The 9,436-nt window shown below is 35.3% G+C and overlaps 1 pseudogene; it reads right to left on the bottom strand.

Annotated features, from left to right (window-relative positions):
* Positions 1 to 1,345: 1,345 nt before the first annotated feature.
* On the bottom strand, positions 1,346 to 6,618 carry LOC113314273 (annotated as a pseudogene).
* Positions 6,619 to 9,436: the final 2,818 nt, after the last annotated feature.

Raw genomic sequence — 9,436 nt, 5'->3', positions numbered from 1 at the left:
TATCTAATAAGAAGATTACAAGATAAGTTTAAGAACTATTTCAAGAAGAAGGAAGATAAGCTTAGGAAAATTGGTCGATCCTAAGACTTGTTGTGATGGGGAAAAAGAAAAGAAAGAGGAAATTATGGCGAAGTCTCCAAAATGAAGTGCTAACCTTTTTCATTTTTATTTTTTTAAGCAGATAACCAGTCTCCAAATGAAGTGCTAATTTTATGAGTTAGAGTCTTTAATTTTCCAAATGTGTTCCCACCTTTTAAGTCTGGCCATGAATGGTTGAGGTAAGAGCAGAATGGTTGTATCCCAAGAATTCTAAGACATGTCTTCACATGTAATGCTAATCTCAAAAAATACAATTTAACTAATGGTGGATTTGGATGTAGAATTTTAAAGATGAGATTTATAGGTTCAGGAGATTTAGTAGAATTATATTTCCCTCGCTACATTTGTTTGCCCAAATCCCTGGAATTACGTTTCCGGCGGGATTCACTTTTCCAGCAAATCCTCCATATGGAGTCCGACCCCTACCCCCTAAGATTTGCTGGGAAATTTATCAGGGGATTTATGGACCCATTTTTTTTACTCCAAATCTCATATATATAATTTTAAGATTCTAAGAGCATCTTCAATAGAGGGTGAATCTTCTTTTTTCCCATGACACGGAAGATTTTAGACCCCCAATTAACATAAATCCATCTCCAATGGTTGGATCCTATAAACTAGGAGGGATGGGAAAATAAATATGAAGGTGACACCTTTAGTTGCACCTCCACGTCATATTTTTAATTATTTTATTTTTTAGAAATTAATTAAAGTAAAGATCAGCGGTTAAGATTTTATCATATAAAATATTCTAAGGTTTAAACCCTTCACTATTGGAGATATTTTTTTAACCATGGGGTCTTATATTTACTATATGTGTAAAATACCCTAAATAAAAGTCTTAATTAGATTTCCACGTAGAATTTTTTACACACTGTTACACACTGTCGGAGATGCTCTAAGAGCAATGCCAAACAATACATTTGACTTTAGCACAATTTTTCTTTATGGATCTTAGGAATCTCAACTGAGTTACCAAACATACGAGGGATTTACATGAATCCCAGAATTTGTAATCCTGTGGGATTACAAATTCCTGGAAATTGTGAATTCTGCGACCAAACCCGCTGTAAGATTCTACAACTACTACATTCATTCCAGTCCTTTCTTTTTGGGTATTACTATTGTTAATATCCAGAAAGATCTAGTGTATAAAAGATTATTTGGGAGCTCATGTTGCTCTATTGATTATATCGGCATTAGACTCCCCTCCAGCTAATTCCTCGACCCTAAAAAAGAACCAGGGAACGACAAAAGGCTTATTTTACCAACTTTGAACGGTAAAGACTACAAACCAGAGATTCAAGACCCTCCAGATTAACATAAATCTAAATACAACAACGAAAGTTGAAATACACACTGTACGCTTCATCTCTTAAGCTCAACAATGGCATCATCAAGAAATTCCTATTTGCACCTTTCGCGATGAAACTGATAGGGTGATATTCACCAAAACCTTTTCTGAATGAAAAACTCGCTGCCTCAATGAAATTTGAATCCTTTGAAGCCGATTCACATTTTAGCTGAACCTTCATACCTTCACCAAGAGTCGCACCACTGAATATAAAACATCCTTTCTGACGCTCAGATTCTAAAGATACTGTTCCGTCCTTCAAATCCAATCCTTCCACAACTCGAAACAGGGAAGATTTGTTATCCTCTTCAGAAGCCACCTCGGCATTTGTCAAGCCTAAATTGTTATCTGGTCCATTGTGCACAACTAGCTTTCCTGGAAGATCAATTGGTTCTAACATGACAGATTTTCCAATGTAATCAGCAAATGATGATAAACGAGAGGAGTTCACTTCCTTGGAGATGAGTCTGAATGTAGCATGCAGGGATAAATCTGTTCCTGCTTCTGGCAGTTTCTCCATTGTAAGTGAGCTATTTGAATTTGTAAGAATGAATTCTTTTCCTTCGGAAGCTTGAGAAACAGAGACCAGTTGAGAACTGTAGGTACTGGGAACTGGAGTTATCCAATCAGAAAGAGAGTTCCTTCTTCCTCTCTTGATTTCCCAGTCACCACTTGTGAGGCCAGCAAGGAGGTATGGGCCATAAAGAATTGCCTGTACAGAAGCATATTCTGGTCGGTCATCTGTGAATTTCATTACAACTCATTGTTAGTAGTCTGAATGAATATTCAATGCATTTTAGTACTTCTGCACCCCACGCAATACAATGATAAATACAATTAGAAGTATGAAGTTTTGACCATTTAAAGAAAGAAAAAAAAAATTTGAGAGAAAAATTACCTTGCACTGCCTCTGTTCTAAGACCCATCGGCATTTGAAGAATTAGTTTATCATCAGGCCCCCATTTTCTACTTATTGATAGAAAGTTCCCTGTTTATCAAGCCATGTGGTTAATATAGATCCTCTATTGTTGAGCAAACTAATAACGCTATAACAAAAACTTTTGGATGCTTAATTGTGTCTTTAGGAATCTCATTATACGTGTTAATGCCACTCATTTTTGGGGTTCATAAATTCTGCAAATCTTCTAAAACTTTGGTTTCACAGAAGGAATGTATGTTACGCACCTGGAGCTGGTAAAGGCAAATCATCGGTGTTCAAAGTTGCCTTTAAGCCTTTTGAATACGTCCAAGATGGTAAGCGCAGGTTCAAAGTTGATAACAGACCAGCCTTCTGCTAAAATTTGTAGAACAAAAACATATTAACACTTTTTTGTGACCAACCAGAACACTAGTAATCCCAGTAGAATTTGAGAGGAACCATAATTTTCTGAAATGAGTAAAACCATGTCTGGATTGATACCATGCGATTTCCTTTGTGATTTCCCTGATGTCAGGACCAAAACACATGTTCAACTTGTAACTTGTGTTTCACATTTACAAATGTTACATTGAATTGATGACCATGTTCATCTCTACAGTCATTCAAGAACGTATAGGTTTTGTATCTTGGAACACGTAATGAAAAACATAAATAATCTCATAATCTACAATATGAAAAAAGCCAATTTCCTTCGTTGTTAGTTTCAACATTACAGAAGAAGGACAAACCTCGATAGCAGACAATGTGAATGTCACTTTAAGATAAGGATTCCATGAAGCAACGGGTTCTACTTTTTGATTCAGCACAAACCCTCCAGATTTCCATTTGAGTGAGCTTGCTATGTACTGTATAACATAAAGACCAGGAATATCTCCCTCCTCTTCGAAGTAAATAGAATCTCCTAATTTTGAGAAAGATTCTATTCCTGGAGAAGCAAAAAATGACTGGGAAAGTAAAAATTAAAAACCATATCTTATAAACAACAGACCAAAAATATCACCATTAACATTTCTTCTTGAAAATAAAGGTTTTAGCACAGACCTGTTCCATAACAACACCAGAATGACTGGAACTTCGTTCCCCAGCCATGATAGCTTCTGGCCTTAGATTCTCCATGACCAAGGGGAAGCATGTAGATCATAACTCCAGGGTCGGTTCCTCTCTGAATACTAAGCATCCCATTTGTTAGGGCTCGTTCATAAAAATCTGCATATGCCACTTCCTTGGTCCATCTGAATAAATTGCGAGAGACCTACATCGAGCAAAAGAGCTTTATGTGAAAATCACCGTTGAAGCAAATAACCTAGGAAATATTACCCCATTCTCATATTCTAAATGCATGAAGTATGAAGCTAGCCAGGAAGAGACCTTTAGCATGTTGTATGTAGTACACGATTCTTCGTTCTCTCTCTTTAGACTGCTTGCCAAGCGTTTTGGGTCAGACCTGTGCACAGATTATGAAAGGAAGGTCATCAAAATTATAGTTGGATTGTCAAACTACATAGTAAAATTAAGAGAGCTAACCAAGTAGAAAATAAAACTTAATTGATCTACGAAAAGTAATACAAAGTTCACAAGATATTTTTCCTAAGGCCAATACCAAAACTCATCCACTGACGTTCCTCCTGTTGCATAGGTATGAGAGGAATTAACAACGTCCATAAAATATGTTCCAATAGCCTGCCAAAAGTATTGAAGAACTGAGAAAGAATAAGGAAATTCAGAGAACAAAAGATGAGCGTGAATGAGGGTCTGATAGATGAAAGAGCAGCTTTGAATGATAAAGAAATCATCCTGAGCATTTTACCTTATAAAGTGGATCACCAGTAACCTCATATCGCATTTGAGCTCCAATAACAATAGGGATATGTGTATTGGCATGGAAACCAGAAAGGCTAGCAGCCTATAACAATTTAAGAGAGATCTTGTCAATATTTGTAGAAGCAAAACTTTATTCCAGAAGTTATATCACTGTCGCTTTGACGTATATTCACAATTTGTAGGGTTTCCTCAAATAATATATATCATAGTAAAAAAAAGAGTCGTTTTTTATTTACCTACACTGCGAGCAAACCTAGAAAACATGGTTTGTCAAAGAGGTGCGCTAATACTAAATGCTTCTGATCTCCCTGTATGAGTTCAAATAAAAGTCAGAATGATTAAAAGTGGTAAAAAAAATGCTTATGCATAAGAAGTAAAAGCACAAGATCATCCAAAATTACTGCTTTATTAAACTAGACAGAGAAGATGTACCGTGATACTGTAGAGGCTATAAAGAACATCATTCATGCCACCAGTTTCCTCATTGAGTGATTTCCAGTGCCTTTCAATACTGTACTTCGCTATAACGCTCTGCACTCTGTTGCTGAAATACTCAACCATCCAAATCATCATTCTCAATGCTTCGTTGTTGTTGGCCAACGTATATTGATCCAAAAGTCCAGCCAAGATCTATCAAAGGATAAAGTTTAACGCCTAGTAGAATTAGTTCACAGGAAAGATAAAAGTGAGCCCAGTAAAAACGACACTTGGTTGTAATCTACCTTGTGAATGGTGTAATATGGTGCCCACACGGGCTTTATCGATTCAAATCGATCAAATAACTCAGATGGAAATGCAGAGAGATACCCCGTGCCCATTTCTTTCTGACAATCTTCCAGTGCAGATACCACAGCAGACATTTTCTCATGGAGGGTATCATTGTGAGTACTAGCCCACATTTGTGCAGTAGCGCTTAAGTAATGCCCTTCAAAGACAAAAAGAGACGATTTCTTATTAAAAAGGACTTTCTTTCAAAACCATAAACTCATATACTTAGACAAAATAGAAGCTATATGTGGCATGAAAGAGTGTTACTGAGTTGGAATCACGTTGATCATGAAAATTATAAAAAATAAAAACTCGAGAAGCAAATGCTTATGCAGATTGTGTATCTAAACATGGTGCTGAAAGCAGTGATTATAATTGGTGCTCGAGAAGGAACTGCTGCCTCTTGCAATTTTTATTTTGTAACCATTGGCAAACTAAGTCACAATACACTCAATGCTAATCTTTTAAGGCATCACCAAGTAACAAAAGAAAATTCCTGTTCTGCAAATACTAGAATTTCAGCATAAGCGAATACTTTTAACTACTAAAGCGAACTCTATTTTGAAAATAGTAAAAATTGAAATCAGAACTGATGTAAAAAACTAACCAACAAAATGACCTCGAAGTTCAACAGTTGGATCCTCCCATCCTCCATATGGTTTTCCAGGAGTAGACAAGTTTGCAGTTTTTCTAAAACTCCATACCAAACTATCCACATCCAACATCAACAAATACTCTAAATTTGTTTGTTGCGCTCGAAAATGAAATGAATGTGAATTCAATCTCACATCATGTAATGAAACTTCTTTGAGGAAATTGTTTCCCTTCTTAAAACCATCGGGACCTTTCAAACTCCTATACATCATTTCCCAATTCATTTTTTCTTCCTCTTTTAGAATTTTTCTAGGAAACAAATTAGACCATGCAGAATCATCAGTTGGTGTTAAAGGATAATGAGAAAACATTTCTTGTCTCCATGATTCATTCTTTGAAGATAACAGCTGATATCTCAAAGAATGTGAAGATAGTTGAGTAGGAACATTTGTACATTCTTTTCCAACAACGAAAACAGTACAAGAAAACATTGATATTAAAATCAAGAACAACTTGAAAGAATTAAAATAATTCTCCATTTTCTTGGGTGTATGTAAGTGAGAATGTTTAGAAGAAATTTGAGCTTTATTTATAGACAAAAATAAATAAAAATAAAGAATCGGTTAGAGTTTGGCTCTCAGATAGAAATCCAAATAGAAACAAAAATTACAATTTAACCAAATCCGTGAGTTCGAGTAAAGGTAAAGAATTATAGACAGAATTATACGTTAATATATTATAAACGAAAAGAAACAAAAGTATAAGTAAGACAGAGATTGTTCACGGATTTGGTGTCGTTTTCTAGGGTTTGTGTTTGACTGCAACTTTCCAACCAAAAATGCTCTGTGATTTCTGCAACAATGAAGAGGGATTCACTTCCAGAGAAGAAAAGGGTTTTAGTAAAATAAAATCAAGAACGAGAAATTCGTCGAAATTCATTAATAGATAATAAAAACTTGGAAATGAAATGAAGAGGTATTATAGTACGAAAACCTACACAGTCATTGGAGCTAAAACTAAGCCGTGAGAATTTGACACTGTGGAGTGTGGGAGTGGAGTGGAGTGGAGTGGAGTGGAGTGGAGTGTGACTGAACTGTGAAGTGCGGGGAATAGTCTGTCGGTGGACCCGCTCCACATCAAAGAATTAACGTTTATTTATTTTCATTATTGCATCCGATCATCTTCTAGCCAATTTTGGCTGTGCTTCTCAATGAGTAAGAGAGCTTTTTTTTTATTTTTTTATTGATCGGAAGAACCAAGAGCTTCTCCAACGGTGAATGTGGACGTATCATATGTGATATCATTTTTAAGTCATCTTTTAAATATAAAATCCTAAATATTGGGAAAAATAACGTGTTATCTCCAACCCATAAAGTTTTTTATTATTTATTTATTTATTTATTTGTAAGCATAAAATTGGTTAAAATCTTTTCCATTTTTATTTTTCAATGATTTTTATTAATAAAAGTGTGACTAGGACGGGAAGACATCCTCTAAGCAATGTCTAAAACTAGAGGTTCACCTAGAGAATGTCTAATTTCTTTTTGCCACATCATCTTCACATCAATCGGTTGGAGATGATTTTTTATAAATATGATTATGGATCCTACGTGGATTAAGACTTCTTTATTCACACACATTTCACCGGAGTAGCTCTAAGTCTCGTGGTCGAAAAATTTCATTTTCCAAATTACACGACACTTCATCACTTGGAATGGAAAATGGAAATTTATGAGAGGCGAAAAAACATAAAGTTCTTTTAATGACTTGATCGAAAATCAAGCATATCATATAAGGCTTTGTATCTATTGAAGATGGTGTCTAATGGGAACCATCACCTCTATTCGAATTCAAACTGATATTTGAATTAGATTTACAGAAAAGATTATTGTATCATGTGATGGCGTCAGTACCAAATTGCCTATCGATTAACAAGAAAAAGGTTAAGAAAGAAAATTGAAATATCATCAAAACAATAAATGGATTTTCAAGATAAAGTTGAAGAAACCGATTTTTTTTCTTTCCGGTAAGTCTGAATTGTATTAATAAATGATCAAAAGATACAACAAGTTTATAAGAAAAGAGGCAGAAAATCCCAAAAAGTTACAAACTATTTAAAACGAAAATAAAATATATTTGCAAATTCAACTGAATTACGAAACCAACGTCTTCCATCATAACTCTTGCCTTCCTCTTCTCGTAAGAGAAACCCCCTCTGGGCCATTGCGCCTGCCGCAAAGTCTGCCTCTCTAAAAGTATGCACAAAAAGAATGCTTATGTATCTTGACCTAACAGCCACCCAATGATAACGAATAAACCACGACACATTTGTAATATTACCAGCAAAAGTATGAACTACTTCTAGACTATCTGTACGGATGCAGACTTGATCCACTCGATGAAATCGAGAAGTAATGGTTTTAATAGTCCAAATTCGACAATTGTGGTTGGCATTCTTCTTGAAGAAGATGTGCTCCCAAGAGAAGAGAGAGTGATTTACAGACATGTTTGGAAGAGCAAACGCTAAATTTGGTATACCTATATATTATCTTTAGTGACATAAAGTATGCATGTGTGCATCTTCGCTTTTGTTGAGCCCCCAATTATTAAAAACAATAATCTCACAAATTCACTATAAAAATGCAAAGAGGAGTACAGAAACACGCGAAAAGAAACCGCAGTGATTGTAAAAGTTGTTGAAACTTTTGAACAGTAACCAATTAGTCGTAAGTTATAGCTGAAAATTCATATGTGAATTAAGTGGATACTTTACCAAGGTTTTTTTCCATTTATATAAACCTCCTTAATTAGAATATGATTTCTTTTTCCAATAGATTTGATTCATCACCCAAATATTTGTTGGTCTTTTCGAGAACCTCCATTAAATCCTATGATCCCCATACATTCTCCTTTGTTGATCATCCAAAACACTACACAAAACCTTTACAATATGTATTCTTGAAAAAACGGGGGTTTACAACCACACCCAATATTTCGCTTAGCAATCTGTATGGAAAAACTCCAATATACTTTTAAGAGAATCAATTAGACAGTGAGACTCAATCTTAATAAAAGTATATTAAAGAGTTATATCTCACTTTCTCGATTCAATACTTAGTCAAGCAAATAGAAATCTGCGAGTCTAATTGAATACAAGAGAAATCACTTGAACGGTACCAAAGACCAATGTTCAAGGATGAATCAATTTCAATCAACAACCAAAGGTTGGATTTCCAAATTGATTGATTCAACGCACAACCTGTGATATTTCAGTTATATAACAAAATATAATGCGGAAAAGAAATAACACAGACACCAGAAGTTTTGTTAATGAGGAAACCGCAAATGCAGAAAAACCCCGAGACCTAGTCCAGATTGAACACTCACTGTATTAAGCCGCTACAGACACTAGCCTACTACAAACTAACTTCGGTCTGTACTGTAGTTGAACCCCAATCAATCTCACACTGATCCAAGGTACAGTTGCGCTCCTTACGTTTCCGATCCCAGCAGGATACTACGCACTTGATTCCCTTAGCTGATCTCACCCACAACTAAGAGTTGCTACGACCCAAAGTCGAAAACTTTAATAAACAAATCTGTATCACACAGAAAAGTCTACGGTAATAGATAAATCTATCTCCCACAGAAATACCTACGAGTTTTTGTTCCATCTTTTGATAAATCAAGGTGAACAGGAACCAATTGATAACCCGGAGTTATATTCCCGAAGAACAACCTAGAATTATCAATCACCTCACAACAATCTTAATCGACTAGCGAAAGAATATACTGCGGAATCACAAATGATGAGACAAAGGTGTTTGTGACTTCTTTTATATCTTTCCTATCGGAGAAAT

Source organism: Papaver somniferum, chromosome 9 (genome assembly GCF_003573695.1).
Source record: "Papaver somniferum cultivar HN1 chromosome 9, ASM357369v1, whole genome shotgun sequence".
Classification (NCBI taxonomy): domain Eukaryota; kingdom Viridiplantae; phylum Streptophyta; class Magnoliopsida; order Ranunculales; family Papaveraceae; genus Papaver; species Papaver somniferum.
Note: the sequence above shows the minus strand (reverse complement) of the source record. Positions and strands in the feature narration are given on the sequence as shown.